This window comes from Tamandua tetradactyla, chromosome 22 (assembly GCF_023851605.1).
Source record: "Tamandua tetradactyla isolate mTamTet1 chromosome 22, mTamTet1.pri, whole genome shotgun sequence".
Classification (NCBI taxonomy): domain Eukaryota; kingdom Metazoa; phylum Chordata; class Mammalia; order Pilosa; family Myrmecophagidae; genus Tamandua; species Tamandua tetradactyla.
The window spans coordinates 5,734,866-5,760,930 of record NC_135348.1 but is presented as its reverse complement, the minus strand read 5'-3'; the positions used below and the strand labels follow the sequence as shown (position 1 = coordinate 5,760,930).

Here is a 26,065-nt window from a genome sequence, read left to right as displayed (position 1 = left end):
AAATAATTTTAAGAAAAAAAAAACAGTGTTAAATATGCATTTAATATTTTTATATTGATTAAATATTGTGCCAGTTAGAATCTGTTGGTACCGCCAGAAAAGCCAAGTTCTTTAATCCTCATTCAATATTGCTGGGGAAGCTTTTTGATTGCTTTCATGGAGACGCGTCTCCACTCATTCAAGGTGGGGTTGTTTACTAGAACCCTTTAAGAAAGAACCACTTTGGAGAAAGCTTCAGAACCAACAGAACAAGCCAGACAACTTTGGAGACAAAGATGGAAAACCACCCCTGGGGAAGCTTCATAAAACAAGAAGGAGAGAAAACTAGCAGAGGTTGCCATGCTTGCCACATGCCTTTCTAATTGAGAAATTGGCCTTTCTTGAGTCTTTGAAGGTACCCTCTTTTTGGTTCCTTAATTTGGACATTTTCACAGTCTTGCCTTAATTTGAACATTTCCATGGCCTTAGAACTCTAAACATGCAATCTAATAAATCCTGCTCCCCATCCCCCCTTTTTGTTTTTGCATGGTCAGGCATCAGGAATCAAACCTGGGTCCCCAGCATGGTATGCAAGAGTTCTGCCACTGAACCACTGTTGCACTGCCCATAAATTCTCCTTTTTAAGAGCTGTTCTGTTTCTGGTATATCTCATTCTGGCTGCTTGCAAAATAGAACAAATATTAAGATGATTTATATATATATATATTGTGTTAAAATAAAATATATCACTAAAATTAAGTTCACCTATTTCTTTAACTTTCTTTTTAATGTGACTACCAGGAAATTTAAAGTATTTTCCCATTTCTCATTTATGGCTCACATAATATTGCTTTGAAAAGCGTTATTAAGAAAATAATTCTGAACTAAACTTTTTTAAAACTTTTTTATTATATAATACAGCAAATGTACAAACCAAAGAAAGAAAAAAGCAATCATTTTCAAAGCACTCTTCAACAAGTAGTTACAGTACAGCTCCCAGAGTTTATCATCGACTACCAACCCATCATCTCAGATTTTCCTTTTTAGCTGCTCCAGAACATTGGAGTCTACAAGGAATAATTATTTTTTATTACCACAATAGATATTTTTTCTTTTTTGTGAAAAATAACATGCACACACATACAAAAACCCAATAAATTTCAAAACACAGTGCAACAATTAGTTGTAGAACAGATTTATTGATATGGGTTACAATTCCAAGTTTTTGCTTCTAGGTGCTCTGAGACACTGAAAACTAAAAGAAATATTAATATAATGATTCAGCAATTGTACTCATTTGTTAAACCCTACCTTCTCTGTATAACTCCACCATTACCTCTGATCGTTCTGTACCACTTTTTAGTGGTATTTGGGCTATGCCCATTCTAACATTTTTATTTTGGAAGGGGCTGTTAATAATATGGGGTAGGCAGATGGAATTACCTGATGTTCTGGAGAGGCTGGGCCCTCTAGGTTTCAGGACTTATCTGGTCCAGGGACCCATCTGAAGGTTGTAGGTTTCTGGAAAGTTACCCTAGTACATGAAACCCTTGTAGAATCTTACATATTGCCCTAGATAATTCCTTAGTATTGGCTGGAACGGTCTTGGTTGGAGTTTGGCAAGTTATGATAGGTAGCAATGTCTAACAGAAGCTTGCATAAGAGTGACCTCCATAGAAGCCTCTTGACTCTATTTGTACCCTCTCAGCCACTGATACCTTATTTGTTATATATTTTTTCCCCTTTTGGTCAGGATGGCATTGTTGATTCCACAGTGCCAGGGCCAGAATCATCCCTGGGAGTCATCTCCTACCCACCAGGGAGAATTTCACCCCTGGTTGTCATGCCCACACAGTGGAGAGGGCAATGATTTCACCTGCAAACTTGGGTTTAGAGAGAGTGAGGCCACATCTGAGCAACAAAAGAGGTCGTCCGGAAGTAACTCTTAGGCATACCTATAGGTAGGCTAAGCTTCTCTACTATATGCTCAAACTTCATAAGAAGGCATGATCTATTGATTTGGGTGTCCCTAAAATTAGATACAGTATCAGGGGATTCCCTGATGGTAAAGTTTAATAGTTCCATATTTTTTCTCCCATCCCTCAAAGGACTTTGCCATTACTTTTTAATTATCTGCTTAATACATTCTAGGATGTATCCAGGCATTACATTAAACTATATGGGATTAAAGCCCTCATTCTTATTCTGAGCTCCATGTGTTTCGATTGTTTAATGAGCTATCCAGACAGGTTGAGTTAGATTATGTGCTACAGAAAATTTAGGTTCCAGATGAAATTAACCTTTCTTCCTTTGGTCTCAAAGAGTAGGTGAGATTTTAAAATGTAGACAATATATTCCTTACCCCTGTTTTCTGAATTAACCTTAAGCCTTACCTAATCAGTTTTGTTCTTATCTCTAAATACCAGGTTATACATGTATAAAACAGTCTCTCAAAATCCAGAAATAATAATTACCACTCCAGACTGAATGTGACTGCTATAAGAGCTTACAATCTAAGCCCCTGTTTTTTTATAAGCATTTTCTAAAAGAGACCACACAATAATTGCTCTTTTTTTTTTAGCATGGGCAGGAACAATAATTGCTCTTTTATTTCTGGTTTGTTTTGCCTCACCAAATGTCCCACGGGTGCATTCACAATGTTGCATGCCTCACAACTTTGTTCCTTCCGCAGCAGCACAATATTCAATCATATGTATACACCATCATTTGCCAATCTGCTTCTCAGTTAGTGTATCCTTCAGCCACCTGCATTCATTAGGCATTAGGTATAATGACCAAAAGTCCACAGTCTATCAAAACTCTCAATTTTAGATAACTTAATCTTTCCCAAGAGAAAGAAAAACAATAACCACACGCTCACCGAATAGGAAATCTAATTTCCTATTAGATTTCACCTGCAACTCCCCTAAACTGTTGTCCCTGTCCCTATTATTTACCCCTGGTATTGCTGTAGGACTGCTGACGTTTTCCTATTAAACGTAGCTCATAGCATGCATGTAATAGTAGTTTTTCCCCTATACCCTGAACTTAAACACACTTTGCACAAGAATCATACTTTTGAAGTAGTTCATGCAAGAATTTATTTCTATTTGTAGTTTTAATCAGTAGGACACAAAGGTCTACACAACCCCTTTCAATCATGCTCACCTTCAATATGGCAAATTTACTGATAGGTCCACTAGTGAACTCCCTTCACATCTATCTATTCTCTTACATTTAATGAACTAAAATTTATAGGTGAATCGTCTTTAATTACTATTTATTTTTTCAATAATGAATATACTGAATAATCCAATTTGTGAGTTTGATTGAAGAGTTTCTATATTCTTCTTTTGAAATACCACGTAACTTTCATGAGAGATTCATTAATAATTGCTATAATTTTAACAGGAATACCAGTCTAATTATTCAACTGTATGCTGAATAAAATTGTTTTCAAAATAATTCCCTATATTTTTATGTAATCCAGTGCCAAGAGTTTGTTGCTCATACAAGTGATTGAATAGTAATTACAATCTATAGTTAAGTTGAGATTGTTTAATACAGTATTTACAGCTGTACTAGCCAATAAATAAAATATGTTTTGTAACAGGATAATTTTTATTTAAGTATTAAAATCCTGTAATAGTTTTCATCTTCATGTTTAATTAAATATATATTTATGCCTTTACCAAATAAGACGTTAACAATGGTAATATGTGTGAAAATAAACTAAGTTAAGTAACTACATATCAGTACAAACTACGGAGACTCTGGTTCAATAATCTGTAATGATTCTCAGACATTTAAAATATTTTAAAAACCCCACAAAATTGTACCCTATAGATTAACGCCATATTAATGAAAAATTCTATTGGGTGTTTTATGAAAGAGCAGGTATCTCTGTCCCTGTATGTGCTTGTAAGATGTGAGCTGTATGATTACCACTGCTACTGCTTCAATTGAAAGCAATAATCTGAAACTCACTATTAGAGCTTCATAATATGTCTTAAACCCAACTTTGATTTGCTTTGTACTTACCATCTGTCCATAATGCTATAAAAGCTGCTCAAAATACTGTGACACCAGAGGAGCAATCAGAAACAAACATAAACACTGGTTATAAAAGCCACTTTTGGATAAATAATTTATATAAACATATTCAAAAGAATCCACAATTTCTGACATTTTTATACATTTTATACATATCATTTTTTATTCTAAAGTTTACCTTATGAATTAAAGAGATGCCAAGCACAATGTATTTATTTTTATGTATACTTTTAATATTTCCAATGTAAGCAAGGAGTATAGAAATGCTCTCCCTTAATAGAGAATTATTTAACAGAGTAGACACGGCTTGTTGGTATTGAATGTCAAGACTAGGTGCCACACAGGTACTAGCTTAGGTTTTCTATTATAAACTAGTGGAATCAGAATGAAAGAAACTGGAGAAGTCTGAAATATAAACCCCAACCGGAGAGAAGAACAAGTGATTAAAAAAATGAAAAATAGACTTTGGCAGATAACTGACAGAATGATGGTTGTTTTATTTGTGGTCATGAAATGCTTTCGACTACCTACCCTTCTCTTTGGTAAAATCCACATTGTGTGTCTCATTTTCCCAAAGTAAAAGCTAGAAAATGATTTTATCATGACTCTCTTGCAGGTAAGGTGTTTCTTTATAGACATGACAGTAGAGATATCTAATTCTTTAGGGAACGCTCTAATGGAATCTAGGAATTAAGTCACTAGAACCAGCGATGTTAACTCTTATAAATGACAGCAGCAGAATTTTAAAGAGTATTCCCACTGTATTATGAGATATTGCTTCAAATTACTTAGTTTCTGAGACCACTTTCCCAGAAATTCTGTGAATTAATAGTTGCTAAAAAGATTCATATTTATGTGGATAATTAAGTTCATTTAGTCCTATTTACTAACTAGTATCTAAGCTATGTTCATTAACACATTATATTGCTGTTGTTATGAAATTCTTGGTGGAAAGAAGAATAATTCTAAATAATTTTACTGTTATTTTATCTGCTTAAGTAATTACCTCTTATGAAAGCTTTTTTCTATAACATATACAAATTATATTTATCTATTATAAAACTTAACTTTCTACTTCAGTCTCTATTAAAATTGAATGTAATCTTAGTTTGTAGAATACATTTATTTTTCATGAATTTTTCCTGTACTAAAGATATACCTGCCTGAGTAACCAACTCAAGAACTCTATGTGTATGCAGTTCAGATGCATGCGAATTTTAGGTTACTAAATTATCACTAAATTCCCTGAAAAAAAACACTTGAATAAAATGACATGAGAATTTGGCCACATCACTTTCAGGGAGATTTAACTCATCCTTAGGAATGACATTCATTCCAAATGTTTATGTCTTACAAAGACATGTTATAATTTTTACTGTAATATAATTAACATGTGACAACATTAATGTGGCTAAAAATTATCACTACTATGTTATAGAAAAAATTATAGCTTATTCAGTTAAGTATGTAAACAATTTTAAGTATTTCACATTACTTTTTTCATAATAAGCCTTTGCTTATTTTACACTTGCACCTCAACTGGTAGTAGGTGGCCTGGGGTTGCGGTTTTGGGAAATAAAACTGGCTAACGCAGGAACATTCCCGTAATTACACACATTTATCCCTGTTCATATATGTAGAATATTTTGTTATGAAATTTCTGGAGGAAAGAAGAATAATTCTGAGACAAAAAAAAAAATAACATGGAAGGGGGTGAGGAGGATCAAGGAAAAGGAATGTCCTCTTTTCCAGCCAGCGATTCTGATATAAATCCCTGCTAAGAGATCGTTAACAGCAGAAACTTATGGAAAATCTAGGTGAGAATCTGGGTTCAATATTAAGACTTAACACAGAGGGTGCAAGGGAAGTTCAGTGGTCGAATTCTTGCCCGCCATGCAGAACTGGTTTGATTTCTGGCCCATGAACTTTCCAAAAAAACAAACAGCCCACCGAAACAAACAAAAATTCAGCCGGCAATAATGGTATACTCACACGGGAAAATAATGAAATGTAACCCTGCCATAAGCATACAAAAAAAAAAAGAACTCACATAGAAGTATGAAGGACCCCTGCCTCTCTAGCGTGCATGGAACCCACAACTCTCTAGGGCCTTGAGGATATGAAGTTGTGGGAGCTTCAATGATATCATCACAGTTGAGAAAAGAACATTCTCTTCCTGAGGGTCAATCCCAACAAAGCAAATATAAAAAAAAACGGGACCTGGAGCAGAAAAGGCCAAACAGGAGAGCACACCTAGTAGAAACTATAACTGACAGATTGGTTTGGAAACATATTGGTAAGAAATATTTTGAGACTTCCAGTGGAAAAATTAAACTGTTTTTGGGCAGGATGGTGGAAGACAGAAATCCTGTTATTGAGATCATGAAGAATATAAAATAAATTCATATTTATGTTTTTGGAATTAAATAAATACATTTTATGTATGCATTATATTATATATATGCCATACATTATATTTATATTGTATATTTGAAATTAAATGGCAAACTTTTAATGTATTGCTTGTTTAGTAAAAATAAAACAGTGCTCAGTTCTGTTTCAGGTACTGAAACTCATGTAGCTAAATTTTTATCATTAATGTTATGTTGATATTCTATCTTTCCTAGAAGATAATTTGCTAGTATGCATTGTAAAAATTTATATGCAAATTAATAATAACCAGAAATCAATGCTGAAAAGCATTGTGGGGATCCAGGGCCCAAGAGTTTCCTCCAGACTGAGAGCTGGTCATTCCATGTGGCCGATTACAGACAATAAAGGTCATCAGATCTCCTGAGGGGTGGGAGGGCATGGAAGAACATGCAAATGGTTTCATAAACAAGGCACTGAAACTCCCTTGATCACTGTTGATAACAAAACTCTAACCCCCTGCATCATGAGACCCAGCTGAAACTCACACTCTTGTCCTAAACCCATATGAGTCCTAGAACTCCTCAATTCACCTTTGCAGAGCAGTAACTTCCATTTTCCAAGGCCAGTCCCCACTGTGGCAGATCATCCCCTGTTCAGAAGTCCTAATTAAAATGTATATCTAACTCTATGCCTGACATATCCTTTTGTCTTTGGGCTACCCCTACCCAAGCCCTTTAAGAGCTGGGTTGGAGCAAACATCGTGGCAAATATAATGTGACAAAGGTGGAATGTGCAAGAGCAATCAGTGTGAAAATTTAAAATAGTGTGACCACAAAAAGAAGCAGAATAAATGAATTAAAGCATATGAAATCCTTTTGTTAGACAGGCAAGCTCTGGTTTGTTGGCAAAAATCAGTGGTAGACATTATAACCTGGTACTGTATTTGTATGTGAAGACAAATTTTAAACAAGATTTTGAGAAAGTATGAGTTACAGGAAAATTTCAGAAACAGCATTAATTAAGCCAGGATCCTGGATCAGCAGACAGGATCAGCAGACAAGCATCATATAGAAATAATAGCTATGAAAAAAAATCCTTTAAGAATAATTTTCAGTATAAACTCTGAACAAAAATATTTGAAAAATGTGGCTACTGTACTGTTATCTTCAACTGATGATAAACGAACACATATAGACACATATAGACACCCTTAAATGCAGTTTATTGTATCCTGAGCAGTTATTTATAAATTAAAAATGACTAGTTTTAATATTTGCCTATAGAAAGAATATCAGAAGTCTATTCCTGTATTGATACCAAGTCTCTTGAGTGTCTACACACATCATATTTAATAATACAAAAGTGTGTGTACAATGTATGGCATAAATCTTTCTCTTCATATGGAAATAATGCAGTAGGAAATGTAGTGAACTAATTACATGTGTTTTCTTTAATTCAATGAAAATGCAATGAGCGCTTCCTGCTTCTATAGCTCTGTGCTAAATTTTGTGGGGAGCACAAAAATGAATGCATGATTCTAGTCTCAACTATAAGGCAGCATGGTAATAAATATATCGTATGAATATTTTCATAAAATAAACTGGACACAAAAGCAATGAAAATATAGGACATGGAACTTTTATATAAATCATAGCAGAGCAAAACATGCAGAGCATTCCGTATCACCAGCCTGGCTAGGTACGATGAGGGAAGGCAATGAATATTGATAACGGTGTTTTCTGCCAATACTCTGGAGCTGCAAGGCTGGGAGAAGAGCAGTCAAAGCTAGGATGGCAAATACTGTCTTGGTTTCATGTCAACCAGCACAAATTCATTCGTACTGACTTTCTGGAGCATTAAGGATTATGAGGTTGGTTCCAGTCTTGATAAGAAAGAATTCTGCTCCATGGGCACAGGAAGACTGAATTGTTAGCCCTGGAAATAAATAAATAAAGGCATAAAAAGGATTGTTGGGGGCGGTGTGATGGTGGCTCGATGGCAGAATTCTTGCCTGTCATGCCGGAGACCCAGGTTCAATTCCTGGTCTCTGCCCATGCCAAAAAAATAATAAATAAATAAGTAAATAAATAATAAATAAATAAAAGGATTATTGCAGGAGCACTTTGTTAAGGAATTGAAATAAGTGAATTGTGCTTGGGGTTACTGAGAAATACTGAAAATTCTATTTCTATTGTGTCATGGTCAGGTTCATGTGTCAATTTGGCCAAGTAGTGGGACCTATTTGTCTGGTTGGGCAAGTGCTGTCCTGTCTGTTGTGATGAGGACATTTCATAGAATTAAATCATGATCACGTCAGCTGCATCCACAGCTGATTCCATTTGTAATTAGCCAAAGGGGAGTGTCTTCTGCAATGAATGATGCTCAGTCTAATCACTGGGAGCCTTTTAAGGAAGATTCAGAAGAGACAGGCTCTCTTCCTGCTTCGGCTGGCGAGCCTCTCCTGTGGAGTTCATCCCGACCCTCCATCAGAATCATCGGTTTCACAACCTGCCCTGTGGATTTTGGACTCTGCGTTCCCATAGTTACATGAGACCCTTTTATAAATTTTATATTTGTGAGTGTTCCCTGTTGATTCTGTTCCTCTAGAGAACCCTAACTAATACATATTGTCATTAAAAGACATGTCTGGGAATAAACAAGCTTATTCCCAAATAAGACTTGTTTTCTTATAGGCTGGTTGGAATAGGACAAATCTGTGAATCAAAGGCCAAGATGTAGAAGCCCTTGCACTAAGCTGCTCATGTACTAAACAGGGCTAATGTAGTCTGGTAAATAGAAAAAAATGGAAAGTTAGAAGATGAGAGCTGTAAACGTCTGGGAGTCAATACAAATGGACAGCTCTGGAAATTGAGGTTTTGTGAGTATCATAAAAGTGTTGCAAATTTGAGCAACGTGATTTTTCTTTTAGGGAACCAAGATAGAGGAAGTAAAGTGATGAAGACTTGAGAGTCTTGAAAGCCAAAATAATAAGCATTGGCAGAAAGTAAAAAAAAAAAATGAAATAAACACTTTTGAAAATAATGGTAGGTAAAAGTACAAAGTAAGATATGAAAGCTTGATGTTAGCTGACCTGTTCTAAGATGTTCCTAAGGTTTCTACCCTTTGGATAAACAAATGTGCTTCCAAAACTGATGTGTTAAATATTGATAGCATGAAGACAATTTTTCAGCTCCTCTTCAGTGTGTAAAATAACGCACTGCCTGGAGAGATATGATTCAACTCACTATCTAAATAGTTTTCTTTGTGGTCAATGAACAAACGTAATATTCTATTAAAAAATAAATTTCTAGTAGCTTTTTTTTAGATCCTTTATGTAAAAATAATGTAAAATAATCCACTAGGTGACTTCTGTGTCCGTAATATATAGAGCAGGCAATAAATATAATGAAGGAAATACCTGTTTTTGAAAACAAACAATATACTTGGACAATTTAGATTTAAAACTTATCTTAAAAAGTGAATGCAGAAAAAGGCATCAGTATGGTTTAAAGAAGAAAATAAGAGTTTCATTAACTAACATTTTATCTTGAAATAATTAAATAGAAATTGGCTAATGAAAAAATTGGGGAGCAGCTGAAAACAATATGAGCAAATATGATGTAAATAGGCATGGCAGGTTCACAGAACATTGGGAAAATATGTTTGACTGAAGTAAAATAAATACAGTAAAAAGCTAAATCATTTCTTTTTTATTTTAGATCTCTCTCACAGGGCTGCTTAAATTCTCTGGGCTTCAGTTTTTTCATTTACAAATTGATGGTGGTACAAGTCTGAAGCTTCTCATCTCTTCTCCTGCTTTCAGATTCTTCTGGGAAATGGGGAGACCCTGATGGTCTTTATAAACAAGGGAGCAGCTTTACGTATAGAATGGATAGTGCTGACTTTGGTTTGGAAAATTGAGTTTGAGATTTTTGTGGCTTTTTTAGGTGAAGTGAGAGTAGAGCGTGTTTACATGTTAAGGAAAAAGTGAAGAGTGGAAATGAATGTGAGGGAGTCTATTGAGGCAAATAATCCTGCTAAGAAATAACCTGTGGCTAGAAAAACTTATGCTAAGAAAGACCTGTGGATAGAAAGTACACCAAAGTACACCTATTTGCTAATATTCACCATTTAACACTCTGAGCTAAAGAGCCTAAAAAGATAAATGCTAGTTATTGTACCAATTTTACAGAAAAGAAAGCTGAGACACAGAATGTTTAAAAATATTTCTAATATTATAGATAGTGTGAAGATTAATAGCCATTCTAAGCTCCAAATTTGGACTCTAGATTAACGTGTCATTCTGTCTCTTGCTATAACCTACTATTATAAAAATGTACATGTGATGGAATCAGAAGAGGAAAAGTAGGAATTAAGTGGAGAATTTCAGAATTATAGGAAAAGAAAAAAAGCAGGACTGTAATATGGGAGTTAAAGCGAGGACATTTTATTCATGTAATATAAAGTGTTTGCATTTAGTGCATTTTGTTCATAAAATGTTTTTTCCTCTAAATAGCAGAAAGTAAAAGGATACCCTCAACAAATTTATGGCATTTCAGGTACTTCCTTGGGGACATTTTGCCAACCATCATGGGGAATATTGTCTGGAAAACATTTACTAAATGGCTTTTTTTTCCTGTGTGAAAGTGAAGCAAAGAGCCTATTTTGTTCTTTTTATCTCATTTGAAAAATCCCTCCAGCAACTGACAGTATTTGAGATTTATTAGCTGGTCTTTCTTCTAAATTCGATATTGTGATGTATTTTGGATTCTTCAGAATTCACTAGATGAGCCATGTTAATTTATATTCCTGTTTATATAAGTTGCTCTAGCAAGTCCGTAGGTACAACTGTATAAACACTGTGTGGACCGCTCTAATTAGAATTTTCAGTAAGTTGGATGGGAACTGTTTCTATTCTGCTATGCATGTGTAATTTCCAACAAAGTGAGCAGGCATAACTAAGGGCAATGTTTTCTCCTTTGAGCACTTTGAATTCTGTGCACTCCAGATGCTGTGGAGACTGCTGTCTATTCCCTTATTCAAAGTGTTCATTTGTTATGGCAATATAATTCCTTATAAAATCACTTTTGTTTGTTTAAATGATGTTTAGACCCCTCCAAAGTAATATAAGTCCTGGTTATGGAGGTGTTAACTTTTCAGGGCTGGAAGAAATATTTGTTAAGTGAAATGAAAATATTTGTCAATGCCATCACGCTACTGGTTTGATGATTCTGGACAGGATGCTGATACTAGCTGGCAGAAAGATAGGAACATCCCTACAGATTAAAATGCAAATTTTATTGCTGAAAACAGCAATACATAGAAAGGGCATAGAGCCTCTCAGTTTTCTGACAGCAGCTTGCAGAATCAGTTCAACTGAATCACTCAATATCTTTAAGTATCTGTCTTATTCTAGAATTCTCATAAACATCTGCTCACCCTTTACCCAAGGCAAGTTCCAGTTTTAAGAATATAGAGGCCTCAACATTAAATAACCGTTGGGCTAAGCACTTTCTCTAGAGTACACTGTAATTTAATACACTCTTAATTTAGAAAGGAGGATGGGGTAAAGTAATAGATGTAACATTTGGGCTGTAAATATGCAGTTCTGATTTTATACAAAGTCACAATTTGAACTTGATTTGTATTGAGCTAGAATGTTATACTGCATGGAGAAAAAGGGAAATACTTAACTTCAGTAATGGAAAGAATAGGCTAAGAGGTTTATTCAATAAACGCTTAGAAAATGTTCCGCATGCATCTGGGTACCTACAGGGATTGGTGAATACAGAAAGAACAATGAAAGTCTGCCTTTCACACTGAAAGCCCTATTAACAAATAGTTCTAGAAGAGTGTGAGACTCCCTGAATTTAACAAAATATTCTATGCTCAAGTTTGCTGTCTCACTATAGAGAAGTCACTCTTCCCTAAGTGGAAGAAAAATTGGTGTCATGTTCACGCTTGGTGATACATATTCTGAATAACTGGAATTTAATATATGAACACAAAGGCTAATGCTGTTCTTATCTTCTAATGACCAGGTGTACTTTACTTTAGAATGAAGCTCCTCAGAAGACCAAATTGGATCCTGACTAATGTAGGAAACCTGGTGATAAATTTGGAGTTTCTCTGTTGTAGGTTTCATTGTAATTCCTGTTCCTAAGAGGATAGACCCAGTCACAGAGAGGGAAATTTGTTTACTTAGGCACCCGTTATTATACAACTTACTAGAAAATGTTACTTTCAGACATCATTGATCTCATTTTTTTCATTTCCCCAAATTAAATTCTTAGCTGATCGCCTTCAAGTGTATAAAATACCTTGTTGTTGGGCCACGTGCTTCAAATAAAGTAAAAGTTTTCATTTTTGCTTAAATTATGCAGTACAGCCATGCTGAGTCATCTGTAGACACAGTGTAATATGTAGCATATTTTATTTTCTGTTTCTCCTAACCATTGTAATTCTACTTTACTATAAATCACTGATACATTAATAATTAATATATGTATATACATAAAATCCTTCTTTGTACTTTGAATTAAAATTAAAGTGATTAGGGAATATGAAGTCACTTGAACTCACAAAAGGCATGTTCTTAATCTGCATTCCTGTGAGTGTGAAACCATTGTAAATAGCACCATTTGAAGATGCTATTTTTAGTTAATGCATGGCCAAATCCACCAGGATAGGTCTTAAAAAGAGAAGAAACCATAAACCAATAGAGAAGAAAGGATGGGGGGCGTCAGAAGCTGGAAGTCTATGAAAGCTTTCTGAAGGAGGAGACACCAGCAGAGAGAGAGAGAGAGATTGGCATGTGATGGTGTAACTGAGAAATCAGGATTTAGGGGATGATTTTGATTAGTGAATCGTTACAGAAAAAATCCTTTTTGACTTCTGGAATGTTGGAGTAGACAGGGAAAAACCTGAAATCTCAGAATTGTGGTCCAGCAGCCTCGATATCTCAAATGAATGTAAAAAGCCCTTATCCTGTGCCTTTGAGATTGTCAGAGCTGTTCATTCTCTGTAGAGGAAGTTGGCCATTAGCTACTTCTTCCTTTTGGTTCACACCTTTACTACTAAAGTGATAGCTCTGCCCCCCCTCCTTTCAATTGCTATTCTCCTATTGAAATGATAATAATAACACTTGTCTCCTTTTCTGCTTTGAACTTACTGTCTGAAATGACTTCATCTCGCCTTCCTAAAATCCTTAAAACCCTTGAACCCCCTAAACTCCAGGAGACAGATTTTGGGCTGTGAGGCTGTCTGCTCTCCTGTTACTTGTGTAGTAATAAACTCTCTCTTTGAAACCTCGGTATCCACCGCCTTTGTCTGGGAACAAAGGGAGGCAGAGCCAGTCAATCCCAAGGGTTGAGGCAAGTCAGCTCCAGAATGCAACAGACTTAAGGGAGAAAGCATTGCCTTGCCAATGTTTTGAGTTTGGAATTCTAGCCTCTGAAGCTATGAGACAATAAATGCTTACTATTTGAACCAACACTTAGGGTGCTACTCATCATAGCAGAGAGCAAACCAAACAGATGCTATTGCTTTATTATTATTTACTTTAAAAATGTATTCAAGCCTGTGCTTTTTTTATCACTATTTAATTATAGTTCCCTTTTCTTTCATTTGTGCTTAAAGTTTGTTATTTCTATAACCTTCAAGTTTGATGGGGGTTTTAACAGCACAATACCATACAGAACATAAGTAAATGATCTTAATGCACATCTGATGCTTTCTTACAGTGTTTTTTTTCCTTTCCTTTTTTTGCTACTTTTCCTCTTAAATTGCTTCTGATTCTGAAAAAATATGAACAAGCATCAGATTTTAAAACCCGTTTCTTGTTTATAGTCCAAAGATTGACTAGAAAACAAATGCACATTAATACTATCTTCTATGCAAGGATGTATCAAACGGCTATAGCATAGGCCTGCTACTTTGTGCTGGTTTGAAAGAATTATGTACCCTAGAAAAGCCATGTTTTAATCCTAATCCCATTTTGTAAAGGCAGCTGTTTCATCTAATCCCTATTCAGTACTGTATGTTTGAAACTGTAATTAGATCATCTCCCTGGAGATGTGACTCAGGAAATGACTTGTTGATGCGATCTTGTGATTTTAAGTGATCAAGAATGGTTGTTCAAATGGATTAGGTGGAGATGTATCTCCACCCATTTGGGAGGGTCTTGATTAGTTTATTGGAATCCTATAAAAAGAGGAAACATTTTGAAGAACAGAAGAGATTCTGAGAGAGCAGAGAATGACACAGCCATGAAAAGCAGAGTCCCCCAGCCAGCGACCTTTGGAGATGAAGAAGGAAAATGCCTCCCAGGGAGCTTCATGAAACAGGAAGCCAGGAAAAGAAGCTAGCAGATGACGCCATGTTTGCCATGTGCCCTTCCAGCTGAGACAGAAACCGTGACTGTTTTCACCATGTGCCTTCTCACTTGAGAGAGAGACCCTGAACTTCATCGGCCTTCTTGAACCAAGGTTTCTTTCCCTGGATGCCTTAGATTGGACATTTCTATAGACTTGTTTTAATTAGGACATTTTCTCGGCCTTAGCACTGTAAACTTGCAACTCATTAAATTCCCCTTTTTAAAAGCCATTCCACTTCTGGTATATTGCATTCAAGCAGCTAGCAAACTAGAACAGACTTGTTAATAGTTTTTATAATCAAAGCTGTCAAATAAAAGGAGTGACTTTCTCAGCAAGTGGCCAGGCATGTCAATGAGAACCAGGGGTAAAAACCATCAGCCAGAATTCATGGGAGAGGGAAGACCTCAAAAATAAAATATTTCCTCTTTCTACAGATTCTGTTATAAAGAAAAACATTCTAAACACCAAGGGAATAAAACAAAAAGTTAGAGAAATTTTACCAATTTTGGAATTCACATAAGTTTAATATTTAAAAGGGATTTGTGAGGATGAAGTCCCTTTTCTTAGCTAATGACCTTATCTCCGGAAGACAAACTTTTCTATGCCTATCCAAATCTGTGAATTAGGAAAGACATACACACACACACAAACACACATACATGCACACCCAAATTTATGTAGTTATGGCTTCATTTAATATATTCCCTCCCCAAGTATTTTACTGATGATTTTAGATTGAGCCTTGCTCTTTCCCACCTAAACCTATCTGATTGAAAGGAGAACTGAGGCCAAGCATGCAATTACTCCAGAATTCATGGTCCCCAGGCTGCCAGTAGAAGCCTGGTCGGGTTCCAGCAACTGTTAACTCTAATCACACAGTTGTTACAAATCATGGACAGGGAATAATGAACACATGGCTAATATGTGTTGAAGACAATTCCTCTATTTTTGTTTCAAAAACCCAAAAGCTGCTCATTTTCTCTGGCAAAAGATTCTCTTTTAAAATTTCATGCCTTTAATTTTCTATTAGAAACTACAAGTTATATTTAAGACATGAGATGCATTTCATACTCTGAAATGCATTCTGTAGATAGAGTTGCTTTAATTATGACATTTTATTGTAATTTGGCATATACATGCTGAAGTCTGAAAAAAATAATAATATTTATCTAACCAGAATGATCTACTGTTGAATTGGGAAAATAAGATGTACTTTTATAAAATAGACATGCTAACACATTTGTTCAAATACGTTACAGAACAGAATGTATCAAAAGACACTGCTTGCCAGAGTGGTAGTTCACATAATTTAGCTGGATGAAAATCTATATTCTTTTTTTATCTGACATATGTCTATGCTATTTTTAGCATTTACTTAATACCTATTTTTTTGCCAGGCCCTAGACTAAGCTCTTCATGTTATTTTATTCTTACAAAAACCTTATAAGCAATGGAATTAGTCCTATGAGTCCATGGTTTGGAGAGATTTCTGTGTGATAAAGGGCTTGAAAATACTTTTGGAAACAAGGGAAAATTTTGAACTGCCTCTTTAATATGTGGTTACCAGGACCTGAAATCGGTCTCCTTCGAAAGTAGAGATAAGGGCAGTGTGGTAAATTGAACTATGTAGCCCCACATAGATGTGTTCTTACTCTTAATCTTTATTCCTGTGGGTGAGAATCATGTGCATATAAATCCTCTTGAAAATATTATTTCTAGTCAAGGGGAGGGGCACCTGAATGAGGGTGGGTCTTAATGTGATTACTGGAGATTTTATGGAGAGAACCTAGGAGTCACAGAGCCAGAAAGGAAAGCACACTGCTATGCAACAGGAGGCAGAAAAACAAGCCAAGGTACACCAAGGATTACCAACAGTCAGCACTCGCTTTCTCTCTGCAGAAACCAGAAAGTTGGAATCAGTATTTTTCCATTCTTTATCTGGATCTAAAAGCTCTAGAAGAGAACAGGCTCCAAACAGGTTTTCAACGAAGTGAACCTCAGATCAAGAATCAATTCTCTAACAGTGACAAAGAGGACTTAGAAGTACAAAACAGCAGTTGCAGCTGCCTCTTCATCCTTCATGGGAAGCAAGCAGGAAACGAAAAGAACAGCAATCTAAAATTGCAGTGTTTCAAGGGAAAAAAATTACATTTGATGACTAATGCCTCTTTTTGTGACTTTTTTCATCTAAATTGTTTTAATTATTTTTAAATTAAATACTATTTAAACTTGCTTGAATTTAAAATACTATTTAAAATACTATTTAAACTTGCTTGAATTAGTCTCTTTTGAGTAGATTATAGAAATGTTTGTGTTTGAGTTTGTATTTCTTCTTTAAGTGTCTTCAAGTTGTATTTAATAAGCCATTCACAAATCAAATGTACCTAAAATTGCATTTTTAATAATGTGTCCCAGACTGTTTCCTTTGCAAAAGAATTTTGAGATTTAGCTATCTCAGATTTTCTCATTTGTGCTTATCATGAAGACTATTTCACTGGTCCAAACTCTGTGGTTCTTGCCTTGGAAATAAATATCAAGATATATTTAAAATAATAATAAACAAAATTGAGGGAATTTTAAATATTTAAAATAGGGCACAGTTATTAAAGTTATTCTTGTTAGCAAAACAAAACAAAACAAAACAAAAAGTTTTTTTTGCTGCAGGTAGAAAGCAAGCCTCCCCCAAATCCAGGTTTTGGACTCTTTCTAGCTTCAAAACGATGAGTTAATAAATGCTGTTTAAGCCCAAACCTATTTGTGGTATTTGCAATAGCAGCTCTGACAAACAAAGACATACATTCTAAATAAACAACACAGTTTTGGAAATGATGTGGCAACAGATGTTTTATGACATCATTGTGAAAAGAGTGACATGATTGGTTTGGCAGTTGGGACATGGTGAATGGCGTGGAAGCTGGAAGAAGGTAAGGATGAGGTTTTTAGAGGATTTTGTGCATGTAGCTAAAATTGTTCAGTCTTATATATTGCTCAATATATGCCAGGCACTATTTGAAAGACTACATGAGAAACAACAACACACTATGTACTTACAGCAGCTCTACAATATGGATTTTTTTGTTATCTCCATTTTACCATTGATGAAATTGAAGTAAAGAGTTTTATGTGTCCAAGGTCATGTGGGTGGTAAGCCTCAAATTTGTGTGAATTTTCTCCATAGGTAATGGGGTATTGTGTAGCTAATTAAGTTGCACAGAGGAGAAAGATATCAAAGATGAAAGATAATTGAGTTTTCAATTATATCACATTATAATGCGCTAATAATATTGCCACGCACAAAATAGGAAGTCAAAAAGGATATCCAATAGAAAGGATTTATTGAAAAATAATAAAAAAAGAATGCTTGCGTCTGCATTTTTTTTAAGATATGAAAGAAATAGGATAAATTTCTCAAGGGCACTATTGGGAAAATTGAATGAAGACCTACTATTTATTATTTTTTTAAAATTTTACTTGATTTCCTGCAAAGACAGTGTTACCATATGAAGGTTAAAGCTCTCAGAGGACTAGTTCTGGATGACAAATTATTAGAAAATAGCTCGTAGTTTACATGTAAGTATCAGACTCTTAGGTACAGGGTCAATTCCATTGTCTATTCTCCAGCTAAAGGTAGAATTCTGTATCTGAAAAGGGGAGAAGATGGAAAAAGCACTATAGTATATTTACACAAAGAACAACCATTTTTGCCTGCAGCAGGTGATTTATGTATTATTTCTCAGTGGTTTAAAAGAGTGCCTGATGTGATGTCAGCGATGGGTCTGTGCATATCATCTGTGGGGTGGTGCAATGGTGGCTCAGTGGCAGAATTCTTGCCTGCCATACTGGAGATCTGGGTTCAATTCCCGGTGCCTGCCCACACCAAAAAAAAAAAAAAAAAGTTTCAAAAATATCATCTGTGCAGAGTAAAACTCTAGGTTCAAGTCTAGTTCTGAAAGTTATTGATTTGACACCAGGCAAGTCTGGTTTTTATCCTCAGTATCTGAATTTTAAATGTATGTGAATGTACTTTTTAACATAAATGTAATGTGTGATTATGCCGTGGATATTATTTCCATGGATGAACAGTAGAAATGGAGAGACACACTTCTAACAGAAAAGATGAAGACAGCATTTTTGTTTTCTTTAGTGGTTGAAGGAAATTGATCTTATTACAACATGGGGATGATTAAATTGTCTCAACTTTGAGTTACACATTATAGGATGGGGGCAGTATTAGTTAAACTGACAGCCAGATTTGTTTAATTTACATTTTGAAAAATTTTTCTGGATCATCTCCATGTTTTATTTTACAAGAAAGCAATTAGAAACAATTGATTTTCTACATTGCCTTAGCTGTCAGGAAAAAAAAAAACCCACAAAAACAAAAAAGTGTGTCTTGGAGGCTCTGTGCATACTTACTGAGTTTGAGTGTTAGTAAAATTGAGTTGCAAAGTATTTCTGTAATCTCATCCTTTCTATCTGGACATCCATTTACAAAATATTTAATTTCCTGCTTATTTTAATTATTTTTAATGCAGAATACTTATACTGAATTACTGTTTTGAAACATCATTTGAGTATTTTATTAATTTCCATCTGATTTAAATGTTTTCTTATCTCCCTAATCATTCAGATCTCTCCAATTGAGAAACTGTACAAATTTGAATTAATTATAAGAAGGAGTATTATAAATATAGAACTTGCAGCTTTAAAAATATAATGCATAACCAAGCAAGAATGCCATTGCAGAAATGCCCTTGACAACAACGTTATCAAACAACATCAATTGGACCGGCAAAGGTTAAGTCTGACAGTTACCTCTGGTAGCTACACAAATGGTCACTGTGCATCTTGGCTCTTTATTCAACTAGTTCCGACAGAATGAGAGTTTAAGTACACAAAGTAATTACCTGAAGGCTGATAAGATTAGATTGGACATTGCGCCTTCATCAGAATTCAGCTGCGTGTGAAAGAGTGAGAATGAGCATAAATTGAGAGAAATAAAAGATTGGCACAGAAAAAGGAAAATCCATGTTATTTTTTAAAGGGCTTGAGGAAAGAAGGGAGCTGGTATGACCTTCACCTTTGTTTTTCCACACCTGTTCATGGGAGTAGGTCTATAAACTTAATTTATTTGAAGATTTCTAGTAACCATTCATGCAAACTTAAAGTACCAAATCTGGCCAGAGCTGAAACAGATGGCGAGAGCATTGCCATACACCAGTGCTTTGTCATTACATTGTCCTTTAAGAGTATAAGACTACAGAGCTAAAACAGTATCACAGAAAGGATGTACCACCCATCATAAAAAGTAAACTATATATAACTGTGACATACAACATAGCTATATTTTTAATAAAAATCCTCAGTGTATTCTGTCAGGTGATTTCCATTAAATGAGAAAGATATCTGGCTTAAATGCAGCTTATATCAAAAGAAAACATGCTTTATTTTATATTTACTCAGAGGTGGATGGACAACTAATTATTTAGTACATAAATCTCAAAATAAATATGCACTGCACATTATGTCCCAGAATTTTAAAAAAATAGACAAAGAGAACAAGTAATAAACATGACAACTGTTCTGCATAGAACATTCTTTGTAGTTGTCACGAACTTCAGTTATGAGATACTGTCACTAAATAGAAGTATAGAAATAGTTTGGAAGGATAAGATGAAATGTAGCAGGCTTCTGGGAGAGAACTTTGTGAGTGAGCTAGGTTTAGTGTATCTTTAGACTCTGTTATTGCTCCTAATATATGCAAAAAACACTGGGAAAATCATTTCAAGACATAAAGTGGTTATGGGATTAACATAGAACAAGCAATACTGAAATAGAGTCAAAAAGGCACCTTTGCCTTGTAATATAATACATATTACAGAAAGATATACACATACAAGCATTCATTATAGTGTTCTTGGTAATCGAAAGAAAAACATAACTGAAAATCAAATAACTATAAATAAGAAATTGCTAAATAAATTATGGGACATCCATAACATGGATTAATATATAATCCTTAAAAATGACTGTTTTAGTTTCCTTGGTGCTAAAACAAATACCATGTAATGGGTTGGCTTAAACAATCAAAATTATATTGGCTCACAGACCTAAGCTTGAATAAGTTGAAAGTCAGGCATCAGGAACGAAATGCTTTCTTCCTGAAGATTGTGGCAATCGGGTGTTTTTTACCCACATTCCTTAGTCCTTGGCTTTTCCATCACATAGCAAAGCACACGGTGGCATTTTCTCCTTTCTTTTCAGGACATTGTCTACTTCCAGCTTCTTTCTGTGGCTCTCTCTCTCTGTGTCCGAATGTCATTGTGCTTATAAAGGACTCCAGGGATAGAATTAAGACCCATCCTGATTGAGTTGGGGCACATCTTAACTGAATAAACTCAATTTACAATGGGTTCATACCCACAAGAATGGATTGTTAAGGAACATGTTTATCTGGAGTGAATACCTCCAAGCCATCACAATAAGGAAGGCAATCCATAAGCAATTGACATAAAAACTTGTCATGATTTATGCATGTTGCAGAACTGGGTGCCTGGTATGATACAGTTTGCACTCAAATAACAAATAAATTGCAAAATTAATCATGGCAAATTTAAATATCAACTTTGGAAGAAAAAGCCAGAAACTGATTTCCTCTGGGAACAAACAATTAAGAATTCACATAGGGAGGGGCCTTCTAATATTTCCTTTATGCTCTTTGATTTTTTTTATTAATTAAAAAAAATTAACTAACACAACATTTAGAAATCTTTGATTTTTTTAAAGTTTGAAAATGTTACCATGATAAGTATCATGTTTTAAAAATAAAGCTGTTTTTTCCTTTTTTTTTTTATTTTAAGATGACTCTTCAAATACAACTTTCAAAATCTCTGGCATCATATAGCTTTGGTCATTCAACAAATCCAAAACACTCTTTGAGAAATATCACAGGTAATTATCAAGTGATTCTTTATGTTCTTTTGATAACAAACATATTATTTTGTAAGCAAGTTTTTGCATTAAATTCTACCTGATTGAGAAACTAATTTCATCAGAAGGCAGTTACCATTCTTATTTTAAATTAATCTGTATATCGGGCGGGCCGCGGTGGCTCAGCGGGCAAAGTGCTTGCCTGCTATGCCGGAGGACCTCGGTTCGATTCCCGGCCCCAGCCCATGTAACAAAAACGGAGAAACAGAATACAATAAAACAAGAAAATGTTTAAAAATGTTTCCCTTTCTTCCTTCCTTCCTTCCTTCTATCCTTCCTTCCTTCTCTCTGTCTTTCCTTTAAAAAAAAAAAAAAAAAAAAAAAAATTAATCTGTATATGATAATGATAATACATTCAAAATAAATCTCTCTTAGAAAACATGTATAATGGTTTTTTAATGATTACCTACAAAGGAGTTTCAATTCTAAATTATTTAGCTTGATATTGTTTCAAATTTAATAGCCATTTTGATGATCTATGCAATAGAATGCTGCACATATAATGATATAAAGGAAAGTATTTATGTTTTAGATCCAATATTTAACCAAATGGAGATATAATTAAAATGACCACTGTTCACTTGAATGAATTTCCCCTTGTTAGTTGAGTTTTAGTTTTCTTATTTGTTCCTGTGATTATAAGTCTTCAAGTATCAAATAGTGGAACGATATTATTTATTGATCAGGTTCAACATAGCAGCTTTAAATTGAAATCTGTTACATATAATGAGGAATGGATATTTTGCAAGCACTAAAAGACAGCTTAATAATTCAAATTGTGAAAAACATAGCAGGGTAATATATAACTATTATTTATTTGTTTTTCTTTATGAATGAGAGAAATAAGTGAGCAATCATTCTTATACTATGCAGTGCTCCAAATCCAACCAGTTTCAGAGATATTAATGATATAGAATCAAAGTACCAATGGGCTAATTGGGGAGATTTCTATTTGGCTTTTGCAATGAGATTTGTGAATTGTTTATAAAAAATAAGGAAATTTGAGAGAGATCAGTAAAAATCACTATTTTAGTTTGTAGTTTTTAGTTTTACACTGTGGACAACTGGAAATAGTCAGTAAACAAATAAAAACATGAAGTTGAAACCAAGGAGCGTAAACTACACTTGAGCTGTGTTGCAACCTTAGAGTGTTTGGATCAAGGTAATGCATGTATTGGAAAAGAGTAGAGGGACAAGTGTCATGGTCAGGTTCATGCGTCAACTTGGCCAGATGGTGGTAACTGTTGTCTGGTTGGGCAAGTGCTGGCCTGTCTGTTGCAATGAGGACATTTCATAGAATTAAATCATGATCATGTCAGCTGCATCCACAGCTGATTCCATTTGTAATCAGCCAAGGGGAGTGTCTTCTGTAATGAGTGATGTTTGATCTAATCAACGGAAGGCTTTTAAGGAGGATTCAGAAGAGACAGCTTCTCTTCTCTTCCTGCTTTGGCCAGCGAGCTTCTCCTGTGAACTCTGTCCAGACCCTCCATCGGAGTCATCAGCTTCACAGCCTCCCTCATGGATTTTGAACTCTGCATTCCCATGGTTATGTGGGACACTTTTAATAAATTTTATATTTATGGATATTTCCTGTTGATTCTGTTTCTCTAGAGAACCCTAACCAATACAGACAAAGCACCAAGATTTGAAAAGGAGTTCAAGAAAGGGACTAAGAAGAGTGATACTGAGTTAGGGAAATCAGAGTTTTTTGAATGGAAGTCAAGAGAGGTGAACTTTTAAAAAGGAGGGTGGTATGATAATGTCAAATACAGCAATGAATTAAGTTGTATAAGCTAAAAATATTTGCCAATGATATTTTCCACAAACCTGATTTCTTGTCTATGTTCCTTACTCAATAATGTGAATTTCTTAGAATAATATCTTGTACATAATCATTATTGCATAAGCATTTGATGAATATACTTAGAGGACTTAGAAAAGGACAACCTCCATGCCAAGCAGTCTTACTAGAGGTTAAATTTAGATAAGGACTGAAAGCAGAGATAACAAATGTGCAGTCTTTCAAGATCTTATACAAAAAGGAAAAGAAAGAAGAGCTAGGTTAGTGAGTTAAGACTTTGACACAGACAGAATTGATAATTAATAAAAGTTTGAAGATGGGAGGATGAGAGTTTATAGGTGATGATCACAATTTGATCAGTAAAACTGAAGAAAAAAAAAAGAAGACCATCTCTGTTGGGGTCATAGACTTTAATCCAGTTGTAAATTTATAGAAACATCATCATTGGGTGGAATTCATAAGGATTATGTAAAGGAAAAGTAAAAACTCTGCCTATCAGCAATAAGGGGCTTACAATTATTTCTTCATTCTTTGGTCTGTCTTTTAATTTCTGGCATGTCCCATATGAGATCAGTGAAGGAGGAGGCAATTCTGTAATCCCAACTATGGTTATGCACAGTTATATCAGCATATGCTTATTACAAGGATTCTGTGTGTTTCCTTGGTCAACATAATAGAAGCCAAAGGGGGCCAATATTTTAAAAATGTTTTTATCTGCATCAAACAGTTGCAGGGAGCAGTCTTCTTTTCCTGGTGGGGACAAATAAAAAGGTAAAGATTTAGCTTCAAACCTATGATCAAAGTTACTGGAAGTGCAAGTAAAAGACCTTGGCCTCCAGGGTCTCCTAATATGTATGCTGTCTGCCACTGCTTATATGAGTAGGACATTGGTAGGAGATGAGTCACCTGTGTTTTTGCAAGTATTTTTTTTTTTTTACTCAATTTTTACCATATTGATAAGGGCATGCAAAGAGAGATAGATGATGCAACTATAAAGTCATGACTTAGCACTTTGTGGTGATAATGAATCTTCCCTCACAAAATCTATTTTTTTTTTTTTTTTTTTTTTTTAAAGGAAAGACAGAGAGAAGGAAGGAAGGATAGAAGGAAGGAAGGAAGGAAGAAAGGGAAACATCTTTTAAACATTTTCTTGTTTTTATTGTATTCTGTTTCTCCGTTTTTGTTACATGGGCTGGGGCCGGGAATCGAACCGAGGTCCTCCGGCATAGCAGGCAAGCACTTTGCCCGCTGAGCCACCGCGGCCCGCCCAAAATCTGTTTATTTTTTAATGCAATCTGAATTAATTACCTAGGCATGCACCTTTTTACGATGAACCTTTATATCCATAGAAAACAGAGAAATTCTTCCGGCTCATGACTTGTCAAAGAAAAGGATAATGCTCCCTTAAAATTGAGATAAAGTTCTGGGAAAGGATTAGCTGCTACATCTATGCTTACAGTTTGGACTAGCAATGGCACAAGGTAATATAAATAAGTCAGTATAACTGATTTAGAAATAGTCAACAATAGATGCTTATCACTTAATGGAAAGTTAGAATGAAATCACCTGGGTGTTTCCTCGACAGAAAACATAGGATGCAACATTGCTTGAATACTGGGAAAGCTCCTTAAAACCCTGTCCTTCCTTCAATAGATTATCTCCTAGAAAAGAAGACATCAACCTTTCCATAGCCCTGAGCGTGAAATGAGGAATCTCACTAAAAGTAGCTGTAGCTGCTCTTTCATGAGAAGAAGAGGTGATGATTTGGTAACAGATGCTCAGCTTTTCCCTCAGTGACAAAGCAGATTGGTGATTTCAAGTAGGTTTGGCATCTCGAAGAAAACAATTAAGTTCTTTCTGAATGATGGTGGTAAAGAAACAAAAGCAATCAGGACAATTTGAAGCAAAGAAAGATAAGTATCCTGTCCAGACAGAAGTCAAAGCTGCATAATCACGATTACTTTGGCAGGAAAAAAAAAAATTGGTCCATGCAATCATGAGCAGCAATGACTTAATAGTCCAGTCGTATATTTCATGTAAAATGTTTCTTTTAATGCATTTAACTTAAAGTTTCAGATGTAGTCACATTCAACAAAGTACTTTTGGTCAGAATAGTTGCTGATGGTCATATAAAATAGTGTGAGTGTTTCAAAGCTATTGTTTTGGAGAGGTTTCTTTTGAAGATGAATGCATTTAGAACAGATTCTAGAAGATCATTTCTGAGTTCGAAATCTATTCTCTAATTTTACATAAATATGCTCGGATTTTACATAAATATTATCTAGTTGGATTGCAGAAAGCCTTTTTTTGTCAGACTCTCTTGCCTATTTCTACATTCTTGCTGGTCTGCTATTGTGACACATAGGCTAGTATTCTGTCTATTATTTCCTGGTGACATCCGGTGCACAGGCTTACTGTAAAATTCCTTAGTTTAGGTAACACACATGAAAAGAATGGCTTAGCCAAATATTTTTCAGTCTACGTTTAATCC

The 26,065-nt window shown here is 35.0% G+C and overlaps 2 long non-coding RNA genes across 2 annotated transcripts in view; one reads left to right on the top strand and one right to left on the bottom strand.

Annotated features, from left to right (window-relative positions):
* Positions 1-26,065, bottom strand: part of LOC143666023 (uncharacterized) — a 688,093-nt gene that overhangs the window by 19,581 nt on the left and 642,447 nt on the right. The window lies entirely within an intron of this gene.
* On the top strand, positions 17,672-25,515 carry LOC143666024 (uncharacterized). Its single transcript, XR_013167319.1, has 5 exons — positions 17,672-17,704; positions 19,411-19,577; positions 21,641-21,731; positions 24,924-25,055; positions 25,228-25,515. It is a non-coding gene; the product is annotated as an uncharacterized LOC143666024 (long non-coding RNA).